This window comes from Arvicola amphibius, chromosome 3 (genome assembly GCF_903992535.2).
Source record: "Arvicola amphibius chromosome 3, mArvAmp1.2, whole genome shotgun sequence".
Lineage (NCBI taxonomy): Eukaryota > Metazoa > Chordata > Mammalia > Rodentia > Cricetidae > Arvicola > Arvicola amphibius.
In genome coordinates this window covers 6,690,922-6,718,600 of record NC_052049.1, presented here as the reverse complement: position 1 = coordinate 6,718,600, position 27,679 = coordinate 6,690,922, and positions in this window count along the sequence as shown.

Sequence of the window (27,679 nt, the reverse complement as noted above, 5' to 3'; positions counted from 1 at the left end):
TTTGCATCCCTTAACTCCTTCACTGTGTGTGAGTGATGTTTTCCAAAACATGAACACATGAACTGAGGTTGGGTCAGTGTGGGGGCCCTTAGTGACTCAGTATTCTTCCTGATGGGATCTCATGCCATCTTGCCAGTCATTGTTTAAAGCAGTAGAAGTAACAAAGACAGAAAAAGATGGAACAATCTTATTCTCTCCACAAGTCCCGTGATTCCTTCATTTTAGAGGACACCAGGATGGCCCTTTCATCAGGAAGGGGGAAAGACACGGGCTGTTGAATTCACACTGCAGGTTCATGATATGTCTGCCCATAGTAAGCAGAACCCTGGCCTCACAGCAGAGGCCAGATGGACATGCTCTGGGCCAGGGAGGAGGCTCCTGGCTGGGCCAGCAGGGCAGCTGCACAGGCTGAGCTGACCAGATGTGGTTAGATGAAGGGCTCATCTCACAGCCTACTATGTTCTGTGGACAGTATGGCCTTTTTAAAGAGCCAAGGAATTAAAGTAGAATCATTGAGACCATCTTCCCAGATGCCTGAGTGAATTGACGAGTGGAGGAGTGACACATGTTACAATGATGCTTCTTTGAGGAAAGGAGAGCCGGGCGAGGCAAGCAGTTAAATGGCTGGATTTAAAAGTTAATGGAGTATTCACAAGCCAACGGAGTATGGCAGGCGAAGGCGATGGGGCTGCGGAGCTTTGATGAAGACAGGAAACAGGCCTCTACACGGCAAGGGGGACCAGAGGCCAGAGACAGCTGCAAACGTTTGTTAGGCCCGGCATCTCCCACTGGAGAGTCAGGACGCACCTCCCTCTCGTTGAGAGTTTGTCCTCCCTACTTCTTTTCTTTGGGGGAAGGTTTCCTGGATTTTACTGCAGCTTGTAAAAGCTTTGCCTTTTACCCTGGGAGTTTCCAGATAAGCATCACTCCCTCTTTCCCCAAGGATGTTTTCTATAAGCAAGAGTCTTTCATTTTAAGATGAAATGCGTAGACCCAGCATTACAAAGAAAAGGAATAACGCTTGCCTTTGAGAGATGTTTGAGTCACAGGGAAGGAAGGCTTGGGCTCCTTGGGCACAATTTTGAGTTCCCAGCTAATATGTGCGTCAATAATGAGGACACAATGTCCCTTCCGTGGTGGCTGGGGGCTGAGCAACAGGCAGAACCCACATTCAGACAGCATGTGCGGTGTGCAGAGGGGTCAGATCCGTCCCAGTGAGGTCAGGGCTGACTGAGAGTAAGGCTTCTCTACGGGATGCTTTCTCAGGGGAACATGAGCTCTGGATGTCTGTATGTGTGGAGGGGTAGGGAGAGACATTTGCTAGCCAGAGGCACAGGTGAGTGCCTCATTCTCTAATGGTAGAGAGGAGGGAAGAAAGGAAGGGGGAGACAGACAGACAGACAGACAGACAGACAGACAGACAGAATCAACACATTAGAAAACATATTGACCAAAGCATCCATTCCTCAAATATGGACCAGGAGTTATTCTGTGTGTTTGGGAACTATAAGGGAGAAACACACACACACACACACACACACACACACACACACACACACACAAGGATTCACCCATATTATTTGAAGGGACAGCTAGATATTAAGTGCAGTGAGGCTGGGAGGGGGCAGTAGGTACCCGGGTGAGACAGCCACAGACACGAGGAAGAGAAGACCAGGGCAGGGACAGTCAATGCTGGGCAGGATGGGTCACTATAGGCTTAAGTGACATACCCAGGGAGCCTGGTACAGAATGAACATTTGGATGAAGACCTGAAGGAGGTGGAGTTGCTATGAGGGGGTTAGGGGAAAGCATCTAAGATAGTGAAAGAACTCCGGGGTCTAAGCCCTGGGAAAACTACGTCCGCTGCCCTCCAGAAGCATGGGCAGCCAGCGCGGTGGTCAGAGTGAATATCCTGAGTCACGGGGGAAGCGGGTCCCGATCAGGCCTGGGAGGTGCAGTGGGGCCTAGGACCTAGGGCTGTGCAGCTGGCAGTGCAGTGAAGCCTACCACGCAGAAACACTTTGCTTTAGATCCCATGCTCCGAGGGTCACTCTGGTAGCTGGGTTGTGATCAGCTGTCATCAGTCATCAAAGCTGAAAGTGGCTGCAGCGGCTACAGCTCTAACTGGGAGAAAAGGGCTGGTGCCAGGGACAGGCATCTGGACGCTAGAAGTCATGAGAAAGGCAGACTTCACAGTGAATTAGTGAGGCTAAGGATGGCTGAGAAGCTTGAAGATGGGAAGACTGCTAAGGTAGAGCTGCCACCAAAAGAGATGCCGAAGTCTGCACACAAAGCTTAGCCTTACCACTGTGCTGGGTAGCAAAGCAGAGACATGGAGTGAGCTAATCTATGCTTCAAAAGATGAAGATAAAAACTACTGCCGGGCGGTGGTGGCGCACGCCTTTAATCCCAGCACTCGGGAGGCAGAGGCAGGCGGATCTCTGAGTTCGAGGCCAGCCTGGTCTACAAGAGCTAGTTCCAGGACAGGCTCTAGAAACTACAGGGAAACCCTGTCTCGAAAAACCAAAAAAAAAAAAAAAAAAAAAAAAAAAAAAAAAAACTACTGGGAAGTCGCGCCACCATGTCAGTGTGACTAGATCACTACACATGCCCACAAGATCTCGAGTGTGCGCGCACACACGCATACACACACACACACAGTCACACGGACCACACGGACACACTTGATTTACCTTCAGGAATTGTATTTTGTGTAAATATCAGAGCCAGCAAGTTTACTGAGCATAGAACAAGGCAGCGGGATAGAAACTGAGGCAGGAATCGACACCACAGCATTGAAGTGGAATTCATGATGGGCTGTTAGCAAGGTCAGGTTTGTCAGACATAGAACCCTGGCTCATTTTGCTCCTCATTTCTCCCAGATTCACCAACCCTTTGTCTTTTCTGGAATCCCTAAGGACTATGAGCACACCCTGTACCATACCTCACTCTAACAATCATTGAGTTCACATGTTCACAGAAGCCTGCCTTTGCCTGATGATCAGAGGTGTCTGATGCACACTCAAGTTTAACAGCCCTTGCTGGAGACATGCGCACACTCCTCTCAAAGGCCAGCCCTCCTGACTGACCCACATGTCTCTTCCTACTGAAGAACTTCGTCTACTGCACCTCTATTTCTCCACTTCCTTCAAGGTCATTACCGCCAGCACAGAAGCCTACCTTTAACAGCCTCAGTGCACAAAATCAACAACAGCAGCAGCAAAACCAGACTTACTCTTTCTGCTTACAGTCACCCCACCCCATTCTCTTGTCCTTTATAAAACAATTAAAGCAACACTGATGGAATTCATTGTTGTTGTTGTTGTTGCTTGTTTTATTTTTAGACGGGGTTACTCTGTGTAGCCCTGGCTGTCCTGGAAATCACTCTGTAGATGAGGCTGGCCTTGAACTTGTGTGCACACAACCACTTGGCATGAACTTTTTTTTTTAAATTAAGATACTTTTAAATTTTCAAATTCCTTCCTTTGAGATTCTACTATCTCTTTATTGATTTGGACCCTTGTCTCAGTCACCTAGAATTTCCATGTTGTAAAATACAGAGTTCCATTCTGAAGTTTGGGTTCCCTTCAATGTCTGGTTATCAGTTTCATGTGATCCAGCTGGGCCCTATCTTCGCTGGTCTACATCCCTCACTCGGCATCTGTCCCTGCTGTATCACTGCCTTCTACATCTTCCCATCTAGAGTTAGAGGTTATTCTGCGCTGAGGCTCGGAGGACATGAAGGTAGGGGAGAGGAAGGGTGAAAGGTAAAGAGGGATGGAGATGGGGTAGCCAAGAAAAAGAGGCAGGGATGGGGGGCGAGAGGGAAGAGGAAGGAAGAGGGCAAGGGAAGAGGGAGAAAGAAGGACACACACACAGAGACACGGGGGGGGGGGGGGGGAGAGAGAGAAGGTAGGAGGAAGCAGTGCATGGAGGATGTGTTGGGTGTTGTGAAACAGGAGGTCCCGTGATTGGTGATCTGCACGGCTCAGGAACATCTTGGAAACAGATGCCATCCCACGACCATGTTTTAGACCCAGGAGGGAATGTGGACTAACCAAAAGAGGGCAGACACTGTTGTAACACAGGAATGATTAGGTCTGGTTTATGTCCCTTCACCCTGGCTGCCACAAAGAAGATAAACTCTGATGGGGCCAGGGTCCTGTCTGCCGGTGTTTGCTCTGTTTCAGCACGCCCTAAGCTTATCAGCAGTTCTGCAAAAGAACGGGAAATGGATTTGCCTTGGCTGGTAAGTGGGAGCGCTGGGATTGGAGTCCTGGCTGGCTGGAGACTGTACCGCCTGCAGTGCTGCACATCAGACAAGATCTGCATAGCTCAGATGAAGAAAGAAGCAAGCAGGAGAGCTTATGGCCAGAATATGTTCTCAAGATAACAGGCAGGATGTGGCTCGCCTAGGAGGAAAGAGATACCGATTAGTGGTGGAGGATGCCTAGATTGGGGCCGGGGAGATGGGTTTTGATGACATTTGTGTAATGGGAAAATTGACAAAAGAAACATTTGGAGGCAGGAGTTACAGGCTTTGCATGTGGGTTGGAGATGACTTCCAGAACCCAGGGGCACTGCCGGGTAAGCAGTTGGACCCACTCACCAGGGCGGGGCATAGCTGCACAGGGACTCTGGGCACCACCCTTATGAGGATGGCATTTGACAGAGGGAAAGAAAGCATGTGGAAGAATGAGAGGAGTGTATAAGCCCGAGCTTGACATGAGCCGACCTCACAGGTCCCTGAAAGGAGGAGGTTTGGTAAAGGAGAGCCAGAAAGAGCAGCTGGGTGGGGGAGGGAAGCACTGGAGGATTCTGCAGCTTCCCCTGCACAATTCAACTCCCTTCTCCAAGCCATGGGAATTTACTACTTCGTTTCTATTTGCACGTCCTGTGTCTATTGACTGCATTCATAAACAGATGTGGTAGCCACTGCTTGGAGTCAATCCTGCAGTTCATAATATCCCACAGGAGAAGCCTTCAAACCCAGGCGTTAATCACAAGGGTTTCCACCACAGAGGTGAAAGGCGTTGTTCACATGCAGAGAGAGCACTGCCTTCACCGTGTCCAGCTGACAGCTGTGTTCCTGGGGGACACTGCTGGCTGTGGAGGATGGACATTCATCTGTGGTCACAGTACCACTCTGCCCTGTGAGAGCCATCTAGCTAAGATGGCTTCTGAGACACCCAGGGAGGCAGGTGGGGTGGGATGATCTCAAAATGGCTGTAAGTGGGAAATCCTGTTCTGTAAATTTATTTGAGTCTTTGTCCTTGCCTCCTTCCAGCATTCCTGCGACTTCTGCCTGCAGTCTGTTATAGTCTTGATCCTTAGCCAGCTGCAAATTTACAAAGAAAATATTCTAAATACCCCTTTCCTACATGTTTTGGCTTCACACAGTAACTGATTTTGAATTTCAAGTAAACACTTGTAAATATTTATTTAACATCTTTCTGCATTAAAAATATTAAACACCTACATATTCAGCATTATCTCCATGTGTCGAAGGTTTTCAGTGACAAAATTTAAATGTTCCATTATGTTGCTTTTCTGGATGGATGACAATGATTTACTTTTGAAAACACACGACAAGATCTCTGGCTTCTTATGCTGTATTGCTGCATAAAATTTAACTGTTTCATGTGGAGACAATGATGAATAAATCTAAAAAGGCCAAGTAGCATCCTGACTGTGGATAGCTCAGCCTGGTATGATCACAGACTACAAGGGGAAAATGCAATTCAGATAAAATTTTAATGGGATGGAATGAAGGCCTATTTCTTATTGCCGCAGGCCACCTACATGTACATTTGACACATCGATGTTTTCTTCTTTGGGTGATCTAGCCTATGTCCTTGTGGGATGTGAAGACACGGCTTTAATGATATGCTCTCAATTTATTCCAGGGGCACTGATGTGGGAACTCACTGTAGAATGAGGTGTCGGGTCGTTTATTCTTGTATTACGTCTTCTATTATTTTCATCTCTCTGTGTGTCTAGCTGTTTGTGAATCTGCCACCATGATGAAGGACCTCTCCAGTGCTAACCATGCCATCTGACTTGCATCAGAGAATCATTTTCTGCATTTGGAGCAATCCTCTTCATGATAGAGGATGCTGAGGATCAGTTCTGTGCTTGCAATATTCCCAAACTCGTGAGAAAGGTTGATCAGACAGCACATTTAAAAGTTCTGACTTTAGCTGACTGATCATGGTACCAATTTGTGATATTTGGTGTGGCACTTACAAACATACTACATTAGTGACTTTCTATTGCTATGGTAACACACCATAACCAAAGCAACTTCTCCACAGTCTTCCAAAAACCAGCATGGTCAGGTCTGTCAGCTCTAGATTATTTTTTGGCACCAACTTCTGTATTGGTTGTTTTTCTATTGCTGTGCTGAAACACCACGGCCAAGGTAGTTTACTGAAGAAAGGATTTATCTGGGCTATGGTTCCAAGAGGGTAAGAGTCCATGGGACAGAGGCCTTCTAACAGGAGCAGGAGTTTGAGGTCTCATATTTTGAACTAGAACTAGGTGAGATTTCACTCTCAAAGCCCACCTCAAGTGACAAACTTCCTCTGACAAGACCACATCTCCTAAACATCCCCCGACAGGGTCAACAATAGTGGACCAATTATCCCAATGCCCAAAACTCGGGGGATATCTCATTCAGACCACTGAACACACTTAGTGTGTCATAGTCAAGTCAGAGCAATTGAAGTCACTGCACCCCAAGGCTTCACTTATTTGTCTTGGGAAATGTATAGCCCTCTCTTATAGCTACTTTGAAATGGATAAATCACTTGGAATGATCTTTGCCTACTCTGCTATAGGCCTCTGGAACTCACTCTTCTTTTCCTGTGGTTTTTGGAGCCTGTTATCCTAGCTCTCTCAGTCTCTGGTAATTAAGCAATATTAATCAATATTCTTTGGAGATGAACTTGTTTAAGTTCCACATATGAAGGAGTATATATACTATTATTGTGTTTCTGTGCTTGGTTTATGTCACATAACAGAATGTCCTCCAGGATCATCCATGTATGTCACCTGACAAATGACACAGTATGCTCTCACCCTCTGTTTTGTATGGCTGCAGAGTTCAGTTTTGAAGGTTCCATGGCTACTTCTATTGCATGTACTTGGATCTGGCTTATTCTTACCTTGTGCTATTGCTGAATGTGACACTTGAGATATATTGTTTTAATTAAATTATTCTATACCATCATACCTAGAGGCATGCTCAGATTCAAGTGATGAACTGGTCTTCGCTAATGCAAGAATCAGTCTTATTCACAGTTCACTATTGTTCTAAACATAATGATGACACTTTGTTAATTTTTTTTATTTCAATGTTTATGTTGTTATTATTGTTATAAAAAATGACTAGTGCCTAGTGCTCATTTTGTAGACATTTTAATATGTCATGGGTTTTGGTCAGCCAGGGAACCACTAGTAACTTGTTTGTTGACTTTCATGCTTATTCTGGTGTGTGTGTGTTTGTGTGTGTGTGTGTCTGTGTGTGAGTGAGTGATAGGGAGAGAGAGAGAGAGAGAGACAGAAAGAGAGAGAGATTTTAACATTTATAATACTCTAAAGGTTATTTCTACTCTGTATCAATGATGTATTTTCAACATGTTCATTGTTAAATCCCCTGAAGCTGAGCTTCTGTGTTAGATCTCAAGGCTAGGTCATGATTTATTTAACTCTTCCTCAGAGAAAGATGTTCATGTAGTTGCCAGTTTCTTCATTTGTTTTTTGAGGGATGCCCTAAGCAACTTTGTGCATCTATCCTGCTTAACACCTCTGGCATCTTCTTTAGGCCAGGCTTTTAGAAACAGGATCACCAGGTCCTGTGCGATGAGCCCCTGATGGGTTTGTCTAGAGGAGTTCTTAGCTCACACTGTTTCTGTGGAGGTGGACCCAGAGAGGGCATGATCAGATGCTTTCCTGCCATTTGTGAGGCTGACCATATTAGTAAAGATGCCTGCAAACATTTGAGCACAGTCTCCTTCTTTTCAAATATCTCCTTTTTGTTTGATTGATTTTTTTTTTTTTAGAATAAACTTCTGCATTGAAGCTGTGAGTCCCCCAGTCTGCTATGAGCATCAATTTGTTGGAAGTAGGGAGTTTCAGTCTTCACTGCTGTCTTTGCAGGTATTTTAATGAACTGTTGGGAGCAGCTCAGATATACTAGGTGAGATTATTTTAATCTTGGAGATCTAAATCATATCAGGTCACTTTCATCTCGGAGATACTGACCCTCAAAGAGACTCTGAGATTTCTATAGAACAAAGCACGGTGGATGCTGTGTGAGACTCTGGTCACATAGACTGGGAAAGGGCAAGAACCACATACATCGGTATATGTTTAGGGAGGTTTCAGATGCACACATTACAACCCTTCTGAACTAGTGAATAAGTAATTCTGGATTTCGCATTTAATCTTTCCTGAACCTGTTTACCTCGGGCAGATCTGAGTCATCGCTGTACTTCAGGGTTCCATGCCACCCTGCATCTGACTGTAAACACATGCTTTCTTGTCCTTTTGAAGAGCCACGGTGTACAACTCCAGGCGAGATAAAGGCTTAGGAGGTCATGTCAGTCTTCCCTTTAATCTCAGTGTCTTTTGTTCATCGTCCTTAAATTGAGAAGCAATTAGGTGCCTGCGTTATTTTCCCTTTTGAATTTCTACTCACATTAACTCGTATTTTCCGTATTGTCTCCCCAGCTAAACAGTGTTCCTGCAGATCGGCGAGGAGCGCACAGCGATTCACTTCAAGACGGTGTTTATCTTGAATTTCCTCCCTCCATCTTCTTTCATAGCACAGGAGAACGCCCCATCCCTGGGGTTCTGATTCCTTTGTTGTGCAGCGGGTTCACATGTCTCATCTCCCTTCACTGTCTTTGTTCTCCTGATCCTCGCTTCCCACTGTGCCCCCTGGCAGAGCAGGTTTTCTGATGCTGCACATCTGGCTTGTTTATAGGCTGTAACTTCCCATTGTTCCCTTTCTAGGCTTCTGTTCCCATCCATTGAGTCATAGAGTGAATGCCGTTGTAGACATTTTTCCCTCGCAGAACCTTTCTACGACCCCCTTTCTCCTCTGCTTTGAAAGTGCTATCTTCTGGCTCTGCAAATTCAGGAGGTTTTGTTTGTTTGCTTTCTTTTGTTTTTTTTTTTTTTTGTCTGAACGCATCACCTATGAAGAGGCTAGAGTTTGAGCTTTAGTTATCTTAATGTTTTTGTAGACAAGGGTTCCAGTGAGGAAGGGCTGTGGGAAGTGGGATTTTGTTTTGTTGTTGTTGTTTTTCCCTTTTTTTTTTTTGATAACAACTCTCTGGGGAATTCTTTGTTTCCAATTTAGACAGAGCTTTTCATCCCAGAGGAATTAGCTCCTAAGTGAGGTAGACACAGGCCGAGCTGCAAGTGACTCTCTAGGGACAGAGGCTGGCTGTGAATGTCTTCCTCCGTTGGTGTGGACTCTGATCACCCCTCCCCTTTAGAATTCTAAAGAGCAGCTGTCAAGTCTAGATCTGTTAGCAGCTTTCAGGTTGTCTTTTAAAGATGGGGGAACAAAAGGACAAGATTAAGGGCTTTGCAAACTGTTACAGAGAAACCCATTCTGGAAAAACAAAAGTTCCCAGGTCTGTGTTGTGATTGACTTGACTGTTCACCTCCATTCACAGCAGCCTCCTCATCACTGGGAATAGAGGCCTGGCTAGTGGCATATTGTAGGTTGGAATGTTTTCCAGCTTAATACCGTTTCCTTGCAAGGTTGGTAATAGAAGGCAGATTTAAGTGATTTTAATGACCTAGGACTGGATCCTCTGGATCGACTGAGAGATGGAAAAGGGATAATATCCTGTTCTGTGCCCTTATGTGCAGAAATTGCTTTGAACAGGCATTTAGTTTCTTAGGTTTCTTCTGTTGTTTGGGTTGTATAGGTAGAGGTGGAGCCATCAAAAGCGTGCAGATAGGCTGACCCTGCCGCTGCAGCCTGCTGCGTGGAATTTCTTTGATTATTGCCAGCACCGGGTTGGAGAGAGGCTCTTCTTAGACCGAGGGGGAGCCTCAGCTCTTGTGGACTCCTGTGACTTGTCAAGAGCCTTAATGCTTTGGAGGACAGAGCAATGACTGAGGGGATGACAGAAACTCCAAGGACACTCAACACCAGCCTGAAATTGCTGCCCCTCAGACAAACAGCTCCCAAAGCCACGTCCGTCCGAAAGGGTTGGGGAGCAGGAATGGCCAGATTTCAGGGTTGTGGGAATCTGTTCAGTGGGAACTCCCCTCAAAGCAGAATAAGCCAAGCTTCATACATGAAGACTGCCTGAGGTGAGGCTAAGACAGGTCTGCACAGTTGTGCTGGGTTCAGTGTGGTGATTACAGGTTCAGCAGCAGGGTGGCAATTCCTCTCGCAAACCTGGCATTTGGTTGTGCACACACATCATCAGAGAGCAGACACACAGACACACAGACATCACAGTCCACTGCATAAATGAGCACAGACATTCTAGTTTCAACCAAATGACTTCGAACTCAGGTGGATGAGGCTTAGAGAACATGACAACCCGCTATTGTTCACGCCGTATGTCTAGGCAGAAAGCAAATGTGGTCAGTGTCTCTGGGAAGAAGCTTCAACACAAGTTCCTTCATCTTTCCTGTCTCTTATAGTAATGTGAAGGTTGGAGTCTCCCAACTGCCATCTTATAAAGCCACACAGCTACAGTTTCCTTTATTCAACTGTAGAGCGTTTTTGTTCTGACACGTGAACGTAGCTGCTGTGTCGTCTCTGCTAGTTAGGTCCTCTGTTCTTTGATTTCTGGCTCTCATTTCCTGTCTCTCCTCTCACAGAGTATAAAATAAGAGAAAGGAAAAGACACGTGGTCTTCCTGTAGAGTTCTGTTCATTTCTCAAGGGAACGTGGATGCTGACTCCTTTTGGTCATGAACTTAGAGTCTGTGTGTTTGGACTAACATTTTTCCACAGTGAAAGACCAATTGCTCTTGATAGCAGCTGCCTCTGGCGTGCCCACTACACCCACGACATCAGGACCTCCCTTGCTGAAACTTGGTGCTGATTTTGGAGGTTATTTTGACATTTTTCTATATCAGCACATCACTTATGAATGAAGACACTTTTATTTCCTTTTTTCTAATCAGAATAACTTTTACTCTTCCTTCTTCTTGCAATAGTTATGATTTATCACAAGATAGTTTGTAAGAATGCTAAGAAAGGTAATCTAAGATTTCCCTTGAATTAACAGGAGACACGGGTTTGACCTCTTTCAACATGATATAACCAAAGGTATTTTTTTAGATGTTTTAAAGTCAAATTTTGAAGAAGAAAATTTATTTCTATTTTAAATGTACTTGGTGGTTTCTGTTTTGCTTTTCCCCCACGACTGAGTATTTAATCTTGTTAAATGCTTTTATAGCACCAATGGGCATATTCCATGTAGTTATTATTTGCCTACCTGGTAAATTATAAAAAAATAGTTTTGACTTTTGAAACAGCCTGGAATACGTAGAATATTTCCCGCTTGATTCTGATATATTTTTTTTTTTAAAAAAAACTTTTCTGGATTTATTTGCTAATATTTCACTAGGGGCTTTTATATTTATGCTCATGATACAGATACCTTTTTGTCAGAAATAATATTTTCTTGTCTGGCTTAGGTTTTGCTGGTTAGGGCAGTGCTGACTGGTCCTCATCGCCAAAGAGAGTGCCAATAGTTTATGTTATTTCTTCCTGAACTGTTCTATAGAATTCACCAGTGAATCCAGGTTGACTAACTATCTCCTGTTTGAGAATGTTCTTAATACTGTTTACATAACTTAGCTAATAATATGTTAGGAGGAGCCAAGGGAAACCTCCTAGGCATTCTTGTTGGTTTTGAGAATTTCATACATGAATACTGTATTCACACCATTTCTACCCCTCCATCTTCTCTCGTTCTCCCCAACTCTGTCTCAAATTCATGACCCCTTTTAAAACTACTGTTGCTGCATTTATCTATACACATGTATATGCATATATAAAGACAACCTGCAAAAGCCATTTAGTGTTCCTCTCATATCTGTGTTTAGGGCTGACCCCTTGTAATTAGGTACCTTATCTGTGTCTCTTCCCTAAAGAGGGCTGAACTGCCCTCTCTCCATAGCCATTGGTAGCCGGTATCTCTTGATCTAGGGGTCAACATGGTCTACATCCATGTTGTCATGTCAAATGCTGTTCTTTAGATTATGTTGAGATGCTATCTGCCATGTCCTCCCTCTCTAAAACAGAAAGGAGGAAGGAGTGAGGCGGGGAGAATGAGCTTTTGAGTCAATTGTGATAGCATCAGTTTTATTTGTAAAAAAAATTGTTCCATTGCAACCAAGTTATCAAATTCACGGTGTATCCTTATTCCTTGTGATGCATTATGAATGCTTTCTCTGTCCAGAAAATTAGTAGTGACAACCTCTTTTATTTGTGTCTTCTATTTTCTCATTCTTCTTTTTAAAGACTTACTTATTTATGTCCATGTGTGCATCTATGCACACATTCGTGGGCGTGCCTGAAGAGGCCACAAGAGGGCACCAGGTCCCCTGAAGCTGGACTTAGAGCTAACTGAGAGCTGAGTGCTGTGGGTGCTGGGAATTGAACTCTCATGCTCTGCCGGAGGATGGAGATGGCCAGTACAGAAACAGTCCACATCTACAGCCTCTAATGCAACAATGCGCTATTACAATAGACAGTTATCCGTCGGTTATCCAAATTATTGAACCAATATATTCTGACAATTGCAAAAATCAAATTTTAAGTAATTGTAATTAGGTGTTTTAAAGAACAGGTGACAGGTAGGATGTCTCATCAGTAGGACCAAAGAAAGAGCATGGCATCCATATCTGCACTGACGTCTTCCGCTCTGGTAGCTCATGCAGGATGCTCCGCAGTCATTCGTGTAGCGTGAGCATGTTCTAGGTCAGATCTTTAAATATTAATTACCCCATGAGTAAATGAAAATAAACTCTTTCAAATCTGTTGAAATTATATTAAAGTCATGAAGTCTTTTGAAAATTATTCTTTACTAGTTTTGGAATCCCAATGAGGCACCAAGATTTATATGATCCTGGCTGGGTCAGCATGGGTGTATGTTTTCTTGGCATGTGTACTAAATGGCCACAAAAATCATTTTTTCTCTCCCCATCTTCCCTTGGCCCCGTCTCACCCCTGGGGGGAGCTCAGAGGAATGGGATGCTTGGGATACAGGAAGGGTGGATATGAGAGCAGGGAAGCATATATCTTAATTTAGGGAGCCATCTGAGGGTTGTCAAGAGACTTGACTCTAGAGGGGTTCCCGGGTTTCCAGGGAGACACCCCCAGCTAGTTCCTTGGGCAGCTGAGGAGAGGGAGCCTGAAAAGGCCAGTTCCTATAGCCATACTGATGAATTTCTTGCATATCACCATAGAACCTCCACCTGGCGATAGATGAAGAAAATGACTGAGCCCCACATTGGAGCACCAGACTGAGCTCCCAAGGTCCTGATGAGGAGCAGAAAGAGGGAGAACATGAGAAAGAAAGTCAGGACCGTGAGGGGTGCGTTCACTCATGGAGACGGTGGGACAGAACTAACAGGAGATCACCAACTCCAGTTGGAATGGGACTGATGGAACATGAGACCAAACCGGACTCTGAATGTGGCCGATGGTGGAGGCTGACTGAGAAGCCAAGGACAATGGCACTGGGCTTTGATTCTTCTGCATGGACGGGCTCTGTGGGAGCCTTCTCAGCTTGGTTGATCACCTTCCTGGACCTGGGGGGAGTTGGGGAGGACCTTGGTCTTAACATAGAGTAGGGAACCCGGATGGCTCCTTGGCCTGGAGAGGGAGGGAGGGGGGGTATGGGTGGAGGGGAGGGGAGGGAAGAGGGAGGAGGAGGGGAGGAGATGGAAATTTTTAAATATAAAGAAATAAACCATATAAAAATAAATTTAAAAAATAATTTTTTTAAATTTAATTTTATTTTTAATTTTTTTAAAAAACAAACTATCTTTTTTCATTTTACATAACAATCCTAGTTCCCACTCCCTCCCCTCCTCCCATTCTCCCCACCTTCCCTCCCCCACACCACCCCCCCCCATTCACTCCCCAGAGAGGATAAGGCAAATTGTTTTGGGGAAGGTCCAAGGTCCTCTATGTTATATCAAGGCTGAGTGAGGTATCCATCCAAAGAGAATTGGTTCCCAAAAAGCCAGTACAAGAAGTAGGAATAAATCCTGGTGCCACTGGTCCTGCAGTCTTCCCCAGCCATACAACTGTCACCCACATTCAGATGGTCTAGTTTGGTCCTATGCGTGTTCTTTTCCTGTCTGGCTGCAGTTGGTGAGCTCCCATTAGCTCAGGTAAACTGTTTCAGTGGGTGTCTCCATCATGATCTTGACCTCTTTACTCAGATTCTCACTTCTCCCACTCTTTGACTGGACTTTGGGAGCTCAGGCCTGTGCTCTGCTGAGGGTCTCTGCTTCTGTTTCCATCAGTTGCTGAATGAAGGGTCCATGGTGACATTTAAGATATTCATCAATCCAGTCTGACTACAGGGCAAGGCCAGCTCTGGCCCCCTCTCCTCTATTGTTTAGGGTCTTAGCTGGGGTCATCCTTGTGGATTACTGGAAATTTCTCTAGTGCCAGATTTCTTGCTCGACCCATAATGGCTCCCTCAATCAAAATATCTTTTTCCTTGCTCTCATCTCTGTCCTTTCTCCATCTCAACTATCCTGTTCCCTCAAGTTATCCTCCCCCTCCCCTTCTTCCCTCTTTGTCCTCTTCTGTCCTCCCTTCTCCCACCACCCCATTGCTCCCAATTTTGTTAGGAAATGTCTATTTTCCCTTTCCAGGTGGATCTATATATGTTTTTCTTAAGGTTCACCTTGTTACTTAGTTTCTCTAGGGTCATGGACTGTGTTTTTCCTTTGTTTGATTTATAGCTAATATCCACTTATGAGTGAGAACATACCTGTTCATCTTTCTGTGTCTGGATTACCTCACTAAAGATGTTTTTTTCTAGTTCTATCCATTTACATCAAATTTCAAGATGTCATTCTTTTTACTGCTGAGTAATACTCCATTGTGTAAATGTACCACATTTTCTTTATCTATTCTTAGGCCGAGGGGCATCTAGGTTGTTTCCAGGTTCTGGCTATTACAAATAATGCTGCTGTGAACATACTTGAACAAATGTCCTTGTAGTATGGTTGAGAATCCTTTAGGTATATACCCCAGAGTGGTATTGCTGTGTCCTGAGATAGGCTGATTCCCAATTTTCTGAGAAACTATCATGCTCATTTCCAGAGTGATTGTACAAGTTTGCATTCCCACCAGCAATGGAGGAGTGTTCCTCTTACTCCAGCATAAGGTATCATTGGTGATTTTGATCTTAGCCATTCTGACTGGTGTAAGATGGTATCTCAGAGGTTTTTTTTTTTTTTTTTTTTTTTTTTTTTTTTTTTTTTTTTTGATTTGTATTTTCTTGATGGCTAAGAATGTCAAACATTTCCTTAAGTGTCTTTTGGCCATTTGAGATTCTTCTCTTGAGAATTCTGTTTAGTTCTGTACTCGATTTTTAAATTGTAATTTAAAATTATTTGGAATTTTGATGTATAATTTCTTGAGTTTTTTTAAAAATATATTTTGGAGATCATTGCTCTGTCTGATGTGGGGTTGATAAAGAACTTTTTCCCTTCAGTAGGCTGCCTGTTTGTTTTATTGACTATGTCCTTTTTTTTTATAGAAGCGTCTTATTTTCAGGAGGTCCCATTTATTTATTGTTGCTCTCAATGTCTATGCTACTGGGGTTATATTTAGGAAGTGGTCTCCATGCACATGCATTGAATGCTACTTCCCACTTTCTCTCTCCCATCAGATTCAGTATGGTTGGATTTATATTAAAGTCTTTAATCCATTTGGACTCGAGTTTTGTGCATGGCGATAGATATTTTCATTCTTCTATATGTTGAATCCAGTTATGCAGCACCATTTGTTGAAGATGCTTTCTTGTTTTTTATTGTATAATTTTAGCTTCTTTGTCAAAAATCAGGAGTTCATAGGTGTGTGGATTAATATTTGGGTCTTTGATTCAATTTCATTGGTCAACCTGTCTTTTTTTTTTAAATGACAAATACCAAGCTGTTTTCTTTACTGTAGTTCTAAAATAGAGCTTGATGTCAGGAATGGTGATGCCTCTGGAAGTTCCTTTATTGTACAGGGATTGTTTTGGCTATCTTGGGTTTTTTTCATATGAAGTTGATTATTGTTCTTTCAAGGTTTGTGAAGAATTGTGTTGGGATATTGATGGGGATTACATTAAATCTATAGATTGCTTTTGAGAGGATTGCCATTTTTATTATGTTGATCCTTCCTATGCAAGGGCATGGGAGATCTTTTTATTTTCTGGTATCTTCTTCAATTCTTTCTTTAAAGACTTAAAGTTCTTGTCAAATAGGTCTTTCACTTCTTTGGTTAGTGTTACTCCAAGATATTTTGTTATTTGTGGCTATTGTGAAGGGTGATGTTTCTCTGATTTCTTTCTCAGCTTTTTTATAATTTGTATTTAGGGGGCCTACTGATTTTTTTTGAGTTGATCGTGTATTTTGCCACATTACTGAAGGTATTTATTAGCTGTATGATTTCCCTAGTAGAGTTTTTTGGGTTACTTATGTATACTATCTTATCATCTGCAAATAGCAAAAGTTTCACTTCTTCCTTTCCAATTTGAATTCCTTTGATCTCCTTTTGTTGTCTTATTGCTCAAGCCACAACTTCAGGAACTATTTTGAAGAGATATGGAGAGAGTGGAAAGCCTTGTCTTGTTCCTGATTTTAATGAAATCCCTTTGAGTTTCTCTCCATTTATTTTGATGGTGGCTGCTGACTTGCTGTATATTGCTTTTATTATGTTTAGATATGTTCCTTGTATCCCTGATCTCTCCAAGACCTTTATCATGAACAGGTGCTGGATTTTGTCAAATGCTTGTTCAACATCTAATGAGATGATCATATGTTTTTTTCTTTCAGTTTATTTATATGGTGGATTACATCGATAGATTTTCATATGTTCAACCATCCCTGCCTCTGTGGGATGAAACTGACTTGATCATGGTGAGTAAATTTTGATGTGTTCTTGGATTTGGCTTGCCAGTATTTTATTGAGTATTTTTGCATCTACATTCATAAGTGAGATTGGTCTGTAATTCTCTTTCTTGGTTGAGTCTTTGTATGGTTTTAGTATCAGGGTAACTGTAACCTCATAAAAAGAGTTTGGCAATTTTCTTTCTGTTTCTATTGTGTGGAACAATTTGAGTAGTATAAGTATTAGCTTTTCTTTGAAGCTCTGGTAGAATTCTGCACCGAAACTATCTGGCTCTGGACTTTTTTTGGTTGGGAGGCTTTTGATGACTGTTTTAATTTCCTTGCAGGTTATAGGTCTATTTAAATTGTTTGCATGGTCTTGATTTAATTTTAGTATGTGATAACTATCCAGAAAATTGCCCATTTCTTTTACATTTTCCAATTTTGTGGAGTTATAGGTTTTTTTGTATGACATAATGATTCACTGGATTTCCTCAGTGTCTGTTGTTATGCCCCTCTTTTCATTTCTGATTTGCTAATTTGGATATCTTCTCTCTGCCTTTTGATTAGTTTTGATAAGGGTTCTTCTGCCTTGTTGATTTTCCCAAAGAACCAGCTCTTTTTTTTTTTTTTTCGAGATAGGGTTTCCCTGTAGTTTCTAGAACCTGTCCTGAAACTAGCTCTTGTAGACCAGGCTGGCCTCTAACTCAGAGATCCGCCTGCCTCTGCCTCCCGAGTGCTGGGATTAAAGGCGTGCGCCACCACCACCCGGCTAGAACCAGCTCTTTATTTCATTGATTCTTTGTATTGTTTTCTTTGTTTCTATTTTATTGATTTCAGCCCTCAGTTTGATTATTTCCTGTCATCTACTCCTCCTGGGTAAGTCTGCTTCTTTTTGTTCTAGAGCTTTCAGGTGTGATGCTAATTTACTAGTATGAGATTTCTTCCTTTATGTGGGCACTTAGTGCTATAAACTTTCCTCTTAGCACTGCTTTCATAGTGTCCCATAGGTTTGGGTACACTGTGCCTGCATTTTCATTGAATTCTAGGAAATGTTTAATTTCTTTATTTCACCCTTGACCTAGGGATGGTTCAATTGAGCACTGTTCAATTTCCATGAGTTTGCAGGCTTTCTGCAATTAGTGTTGTTGTTAAATTCTATCTTTAAACCATGATGATCCGATAAGATACAGAGGGTTATTCCTATCTTTTTGCATCTGTTGAGGTTTGCTTTGTTATCAAGTATGTGTTCAATTTTAGAGAAGGCTGCATGAGGTGTTGAGAAGAAATATTCTTTTGTGTTTGGATGGAATATTCTGTAGATGTCTGTTAAGTTCATTTGAATCATGACATGTGTTAGTTCTCTTAATTCTTTGCTAAGTTTCTGTCTGATTGACCTGTCCATTAGATAGAGTAGGATGTTGATAATACTGCTAATAGTATGTGGGTTCTGATGTGCAATTTAAACTTTAGTAATACTTTTTTTTTAATAGGTGTGGGTGCTCTTGTATTTGGGGCATACATGTTCAGGATTCAGACTGCATCTTGATGGATTGCTCCTGTTATGAGTATAAAGTGTCCTTCTCCATCTCTTCTGATTGATTTTTGTTTGAAATCTATTTTGTTAGATATTAGGGTAGCTACACCCACTTATTTCTTTGGTCCATTTAATTGGAAATTTTTTTCCCAGCCCTTTACTCTGAGGCAATGTCTGTCTTTGAGGTTGAGGTGTGTTTCTTGAATACAGCAGACGGATGGCTCCTGCTTTATATCCATTCTCTTAGCCTGTGTCTTTTTATAGGTGAATTGAGTCCATTAATACTAAGAGGTATTACTGACCAGTGATTGTTAATTCCTGTTATTTTTTGGTGGTAGTGTTAGTGTGTTTCCCTTCTTTGGGATTTGCTGGTGGGAGGTTATCTGTTGCCTGTGTTTTTGTGGGTACAATTAAGTTCTTTGGGTTGGAGTTTTTCTTCTAGTACTTTATGTAGGGCTGGGTTTGTGGTTAGGTATTACTTAAATCTGGTTTCTTCACAGAATATCTTGTATTCTCCATCAATGGTGATTGAAAGCTTTGCTAGGTATAGTAGTCTGAGCTTCCATCCATGGTGTCTTAGTGTCTATAGTACATCTGTCCAGGATCATCTGACTTTCATGGTTTCCACTGAGAAGTCAGGTGTAATTCTGAGAGGTCTGTGTTTATATGTTACTTGACCATTTTTCTTTTCAGCTCTAATATTCTTTCTTTATTCTGTATGTTATGTGTTTTGATTATTATATGGTTAGGGGACTTTTTTTTGTTCATTCTATTTGGTGTTCTGTAAGCTTTTTGTACCTTCATAGGAATATCCTTCTTTAGGTTGGGAAAGTTTTCTTCTATAATTTTGTTGAATATATATTCTGGGCCTGTGAGCTGGAATTCTTCTCCTTCTTCTACCCCTATTATTCTCAGGTTTGGTCTTTTTATGGTGTCCCAGATTTCTTGGATGTTTTGTATTAAGAATTAGTTGGATTTAATGTTTTCTTTGACCAATGAATCTATTTCCTGAATAGTATCTTTAGCACCTGAGATTCTCTTTTCCATCTTTTATATTCTGTTGGTTATGCTTGCCTCTGTAGTTCCCGTTGGTTTACCCAGCTTTTCCATATCCAGATCCCCCCGGTTTGTGTTTTCTTTATTGTCTCTATTTCAGTCTTCAAGTCTTGAACTGTTGGAACTGTTTGCTTCACCTGTTTTATTGTGTTTTTTCTTGATTTTTTTTGGGTTTCTTTGAGAGACATTGATTTCTTCCAATTTCTTGCTTGTCTTTTTCTCCATTTCTTTAATGGAATTTTTCATTTCCTCTCTAAAGGTCTCCATCATCCTCATAAAGTTACATTTAAAATTGTTTTCTTCTGCTTCTCCTGGGTTAGGATGACCAAGTCTTCCTGTTGTATGACCACCGGGTTCTGGTGTTACCGTGTTGCATTTTAGGGTGTTGAATGAATTCTTGCATTGACAGTGATACACCTCTTTCTGCAGTTGGTGCTGGCTAGGTCTTTGCCTCTTGCAGGGGCTGTCTGTGTCTCGGGGAGCCACTGAAGTCTCTCTTGGCCTGCTTTCTTGGTCTGCTCTCTTAGTTTGCTCTCTTGGTCCTCTCTGTGTACTCACAGTCTGTGCTTCAAGGTTCCTCTCTTGTCCTCGCTGTGTAATTGCAGCTTGTGTTTTTGAGTTCCTCTGAGGTTGCAGGGGGATAGGAGAGTTTGGGGGCAGAGTGGAACTTGTAGTTTACAGGGTCCAATGGATGGGATGGGGGTATTGGAGCAGCCTACCTGCAGGAAACTTGCCTGCTGGCTGGCTAGAGAAGCTGATGCAGGTGGAAGAGGGGACAGGGGTTTTGCTCCAGTATGGAGAGTCTATAAAGTGGGGTGTCTCGCCGGGTGGGTGGTCACTCACCTCTTGGACCTCTCTGAATTTGCAGCCTGTCAGCTATAACACCTTAACATTGCTGATGCTCTGTTTGGTGCTTTACCCCTCTTCCTGATTTTAGATATCTATATAAAATCTAGGAACCACAAATGAGATTAAACTTATGTTGTTTGTCTTTTTGACTCTGTCCTAATTCTCTCGTTAGTATTGCTCATACAGAGGCTGTTTTATGCCCATGTTGCAGGCAATAGTTGCTGGGAGTTTGGCTCTCTGTGGCAGTGCGTTGTGTCTGCAGAGAGACAATAGAGAAACGCTCTCCACTGGGTGAGAGACAACAGTGTATTTGTTCAGTCCTTGCCTTTTTACTATTTTGAGCTTTAGTCAGTTGGGAATTTGTGGAGAGGAGCGGAGGTCCTTGAGCGTGGGCTGGAGTTCTAGTGTGTCCTGTTTACCTTTGACCTGAGCTAACATTCAGTACCGAAGCTGAAGTTTTCTGTGGCTTCATGTCCCTGTGTGGACATAGATGAAAGAAGCCTTGCGTGCTTACTGTGTGTGTATGATTCCTCCACTCCAGAGGACACTGACAAATTAGACTTTTATATCTCTTAAATTAAGGGAGCTCTAATCTTGTTACATACAGAGACGACTATAAAGTTGATATTCTTAGAGTGTCCCCGAATGAAGTCACAGAGAGAACAGTTAGTTCAAACTTCCTAGCATTTTATAGACTTTAGGTCAGAGTTTTATGAAATCTGAAATGAAGGCAAATTTTGTATAAAAAGTAATGAATTTAAAGCTCCAACTCTGTTTATTTTGATGGGTTTATTTCCTTGGTTTACTGATTGAGGCCTTAGTTTGGAAGATGAAAGATAGCTTGTTCCTTTTTATGAAATCTGTTAAGGCAGCAGAGAATCTGTGCCTACAGGAAGAGGTTTCTGTGCTTTACGATTGATTTTAGTATGTCTTTGTTGTTAGAAAAAAACAAGACACAAAGTTTTCTTACTTGTGGAAAAGTTATGGCCCTTGTTAGTGTTTTACCTTCCAGTTGGACTTCAAAATATTTTGTTTCAGTCCAATTACACTCATTACTGTACACTCCTTTCTCAGGGGCCATGATCCAGGAAGACTTACCTGTGCAGCCCTTCCTCTGGCAACTCTTGATTTTTGTGCTATTAAGGTTTGTTTGATGGTGTGTTCAGAAAAAAAGTCAGATACCTAAAGCTATCTCTGAGATTGCACAAAAGCCCCAGAACAATGAAAAAGGGTTATTTTTTATTTTATAAAAAGACAAACATTCTAAGTAACTATTTAATAAGTGGTATACTTCTTGAATTAGCTCAATGAAATTGCAAGAACAGTTTAGGAAGAACCACCCCATTAGAGAAGATGTTTTACCTTCTCTTGAGTTCACTGAGGTACAATGTTATGAATATACATATTTCAAAGAACATATGCCCTATAAGGAGACCTTGGAGACTTCGCTTACCCACAAAGGAGGCGTTGATCAAACCCTTATGAAATAAAGATGAGCTGCCCTCCAACAGGGGACTTGTACTCCTAAATTCCAATATTATTAATGATGGTAATAAATTGACTACATCCATTAAGTCTGTGTCACCTATGGATAATTTTTGTTTTACTCTGGTGCTTCCCCAAAGGCTTTGCTATCACACAAAGGCCAGAGGTTTAGTCTGCAGCCTTAAGTCTCATGGAGAGAGTCATAGAAGGGGTTGTGAGCTACTGGAGCTCCCAAGTGAAGATTCTGGTCCTTTTTATTTATGTATGAGTTAATTTTAACATTCTCTTAACTAGACCCTACTTTTGTAAAGGAACATTAGATATTTGAAATGATAATTGATTTTCATTCACCAACCAATAAGTTTCTTTGTTTTTTTTTTTGTGGAAGTATAGTTAATATGTGATTTTATACAGATATGTCTGCCGTTTTAAAATTTGATTAATTTGTTTAAAAGTAAGTGTGTGTGTGTGTGTGTGTGTGTGTGTGTGTGTGTGTGTGTGCAGGTGACAATGGAGAGCAGAATGGGGTATCTGATCCTCTGGGACTGGAATGATAAGAAGTTGTAAACTGCCCAAAATGGGTGCTGAAAGCTGCACTTCTATCCCCTGGAAAAGTGGTGCATGTTCTTAACCACTGAGCCATCTCTCCCAAAATATTCCCATGTTTTTTTTTTTTTTTTTATCAGAATACATTCGCTCTGTACAACTGAGACCATAGAGGGAGGGTTATGTCTGATAAGAACTTTCATCTGATCAGGTGTGACAAGCTACTGCAAAGAAAAGGGTTCACTCTTTGGAAAACCCGCCTTCAGGTCTCAGTCTTGCAGATAGTGAAGGTCACATCTCAGCAGGATAAGGGAGATGGGGAGCAGCATGCAGTCTAACTTTCTGGTGGAAAATGTTGCTCGGCTTGGTTTCCTGGCCTCTGGACAGCAGATAATAGAGGCTTTAAAAATGAAATTCAATTTCCTTAGGAAAACTTCCACACAGAAGTTCATTCTGTGGCCTTGTTAGCTTAGGACTGCGTGGTTCCCAATTTACAAAGCAAATAGGTTGTTGATTAACAGCCCTGTAGCCACATATGTAAGAAGGGCAAACCTAATGAGAACAAGAGTTCTGTTGCAGCATACTTTAGAGGATGGTATTATGACCCCAAACATATATTTATTAGGAACAACGTTGAGAACTTTGAGATGGGAAAAAATTATAGGGTGTCTTTTTAATAGAAGCACATATGTGTTTACTAGACCCTCTGGGGTTATCTAGCCCTGAATAGTTCTGCTGCTCAACTGTGTTTGACTGGAGTAATCTTATGACCATGTAGATTTTAGAGAACTGGCAGAAGCAGAAACGATATTTTATAGAAAGGCAAATGGGCTTTGTTTGGCAGAGATACACGGATTTCTTCTACATTATTACTAGAATTACAGTGTCTTCTTGAGTAATGTTTGGGGGTTTGTTTTGTATAGGCATCAAAAGGACTCCAGCACTGAGGTGGCCTATGTCTGTGTGTCAATACGTTCCTCTATTACAGTGGTCCTCAACATTCCTAACGCTGTGACCCTTTAATGCAGTTCCTCGTGTTGTGGTGACTCCCAGCCACAGAAATATATCATTGCTATTCCTGCCTGTAATGTTGCTAATGTGATGAAGTTTAGTGTAAATACCTGTGTTTTCCAATGGTCTTAGGAAACCTCTGAGGGTCGCGTCCTACAGGTTGGGAGCCATTGCTTTGGTGCTTATATAATAGTCACAAATGACACTGTGAGTTTGAAACTGGTCATTTCTGAAAACCCTTCTGCTTGCAAAATACCAAAGGCAATAGAAAAAGGGCTCGGTCATCAGGGACTGACAACTTGTTCTCACCTGAGGCTGGGAAGGCAGTTGTAGCTCGGTGGTGGAAGGCTTGCCTAGCAGGTTTAAACCTGACCATCTCAAAACAAACAACCCATCTCCAACAGTTGAAAGGGGAACACACCAGATGAAAGGGAATGTGAATAAAATAATCCCACACTAGCTTCAATAGGGCATAATAAGGGGTTCTTTACATAAGGGGGAGAACTCACAGATCACAGGTCTCTGTATGAACCAGGAACAGGAATGGAATCCAGAATCCAGGTGTGAGAGCAGGGTGGGGGAGGGGTGCAGGCAGGCCCATGCCTTTTTGGTACCCAATGCCATGCCCAACTTGCTCCAGCCTCTCCAAGGCCATTGACTGAAGGAGGCTCCCCATCACCTCCCCCTTTTGTCTAAATAAGTTCCAAACCCAATACAAACTATATACAATAAGAAGAGATATCAAGAATAAAAATTAGAATTACAACCGGCATAAACAATATTAAGCAAGAAATAATGCTAAACATTTTAATAACTATTCTATCCTAAGGAGTCTAAGTCTTGTATTAGAAATGGCTTGGCTAAGTCATAAGAGGAAAGTAACTATGACTATCTAGTCTTTAATCCCATTGAAGACCTGAGGAGGGTGATAATGTTACTTGAGCAGGCAGGAAGTGCAATCAAACAGCTTCCAAAATGTGCAGTTGATGGTGGAGACAACTGGCTACCTGGGCAGTCACCCAGTCTGTTTGCAACGTTGGAGCAACCAACTTTGACTAAAGCCTAGAGTAACTGACAGACCATTTTCAGAGGCAGGAAAAAATTTAAAACCATCTTATTCTGTCTTGGCAAGGTTTGGCAGTCTTCTTAATTTTATTTATTTATTTATTTATATTTATTTATTTATTTATTTATTTATTTATTTAGTTTTTGTATCCTGTTTGTCCTATCCGGACAGTATGCATTTTGTCAGTGGTCGAGGTATGAGCAGTTCCTTGCCCAAAGGCTAGTTTTGCCAAGAAGAAAACAAGCTCCAAGTCTTAGGTGCTCAACATTCTCTTGGGAATAGATTAATGCTGCCAGGAACAATCATGTCTCATGTCAACAGAACTCTAGGTTATTTAAATGCTGTATTCTACAGTTCTTTGAAGTGGATGAAGATTATACCTATGTAGAATAGCATCTCTATGTATCTAAAGAATCTGATTAGTTTAATTATGTGTGACAAACATGGATGACTATTGACCTATAATTTTAATACCTGTATAACTTAAAGACTAAGACTTCATCTTAGAATATTAAACAATCTTTTAATGACTGTGCATCAAAGGAGGACAAAGATCTCAAAATGTAAACAACATATAAGTATCTTGATCAGAGGTAGAAATGTATAATGTAATAAGATAAATTTATCCTAAAATTGTATCAATATACAAAATGTCTTAAACAAAGGTAGAAACATGCATGTATACAATATGATAAAATAAATTTTCAAAGGTGTAAAAATAATATAAACAAAAATAGGAGCATATTTAATGGAGAACTATACCCATATACCCAAATATTGTTTATAAATGTTTGTTTACATTTAAAGGGGTATTTGCTATAGAGATGAATACTTTGCACTAGTATGGATCTTGGTTTATTGATACAAATTTAAAGTTAATTTTTTATATCTATATTTCTGCTCTTGATTAAGGTCTTGTGTTTGTATAGCTCTTTTAAAAATGTAATGTATAATTAAGAAATACAGATTAATAGATAGTCATCTATAATAGTCAAGCTTGTAGTTATGTTAGTTAGATTTTCTAGGTGTACAGAGATACTTTTCAGAAGGATAGTTATTCTTCAAACCTTTCAAAGACTAACAGAATATGGCATTTAAAATGTTTAAAAAACTTAGGACTTTTCATGACAATGAGACATATCTGCTCCTGGCAGCACCAATCTACTTCAAGAGGATGATGGGCATTGAAGAGGCTCCTTATGGAGTTGGCTAGCCATTTGGGCAAGAAACTTGTCTTGCCTGGACTGCTTGATGGTATACTGTATAAACTGGACATGCAGGACCCACAGAAAAATAACTGCTGAAGTTTCCTAAAGAAGGTGAGACCATCTTTCAGGTTTCCTGCTTCATGAAAGAATCTTCCAGACATTCTGCAAGATACACACACAAAAAAAGTGACTGACAAACTGCCAATATAGGTAAAACTGTCTTTATAATTTCCTGCTTTGTGGAAAAGTCTGCCAGATACTATGGGCCTGTAGGCTAAAGATGGGTGCCCCAATATTACAGAAGAACTTTGGGTGAGGGGGGCTGGAGAGATGGCTCAGAGGTTAAGAGCACTGGCTGCTCTTCCAGAGGTCCTGAGTTCAATTCCCAGCAACCACATGGTGGCTCACAACCATCTGTACTGAGATGGGTGCCCTCTTCTGGTGTGCGAGGCAGACTGTTGTATACATAATAAATAAATCTTAAAAAAAAAATTTTGGTGACTGTCCAGGCAGTGAGATGTCTCTGTCATTTCTAGAGTTTTCAAAGTTGCTTACTATGCACTTCCTGTTTACTTAGGTAATATTATATCCCTCTGGAGTTAAAGAGTAGATAGTTATAGTTTTTCCTAGTTATGATAAAAGATAGATATAAAATTGTAACTATGATTCTTGTTTGATACCTGTTTTGTTATATGTAATTTTACTATGTTAAAGTTAAAATCTTTCTTATTTAGACAGAAAAACGGAGATGATGATATATAAAGTCCTTCTGTATATGTGTTGTATTTATTGGTTAATAAATAAAAAAAGTTCCTTGGGCCTATGGCAGGGCAAAATATACCTAGGCAAAAAACCTAAACTAAATGCTGAAAAAAAAAAAAGAGGAGTCAGAGAGATGCCATGGAGCCACAGCAAGAGACAGAAGCCTCAAAATCTTACTGGTAAACCATGAGCCTTGTGGTAAATGTAAAATAACAAAATGGGTTAATTTAGGATGTAAAAGCTAGCTGAAAATATGCTTAAGCTGTTGGCCAAACAGTACTATAATTGATATAGTTTATGTGTGATTATTTCGGGTCTGGGCGGCTGGGAACGAATGAGCGTCCTCCAACAACAAACAGTGAAACAGGAAATGACGAAGCAGCCACACAAGGACAAAGAACCAACTCTGATGTTCATGACACATCAGACTCACATCATTCTTCTAAAATGAATCAGCTTTTGGATCCACTCAGACCAAATGTTCAGATCCTTCGTCCCTGCCGCTAAGTCCATAGTCAGGCTTCCCCTCACGGCAGTGCTTTCCTAGCTCACAGGCACTGGGGCGATGAAGCACACAACCGCGGTGCTAGTTCATCTGATCAATCCCAGGCCTCATAACAAGATCAACACCCAAAGTGGAAGTCACAAAAAGTTCATGCTCGACGAGGATGCATAGACGATTCCACAGGGAAGGGCCCCCTTGCTTTGTGCAAATGCAGTGCGCTATGTGAAAGCCGAGATAAGGAAGAACTGCAGCTGCCAGGGAAAGAAAGGGTCCGGGCTTACAGATGTTAGGAAAACTGGGGTGGGATGCAGAGAGATCAGTCACTTAGGGAAAATGGAGTTATCAGTGGAACCACCCATGCTTCAGAGAGCAGATCTCTGAATCATGCCCATCTCTGCTGTTGCTACGGCTACTGTGGGCTGAGGGAACCACAAAGAGCAGTACACAAACATTCTCTGAGACTCCCCATACCAACTCCAGTCTAAAGATAGAGCCATCCTCAGCTCATGCACTCTCAAGATGCCCGAACGGAAAGAACCCGTA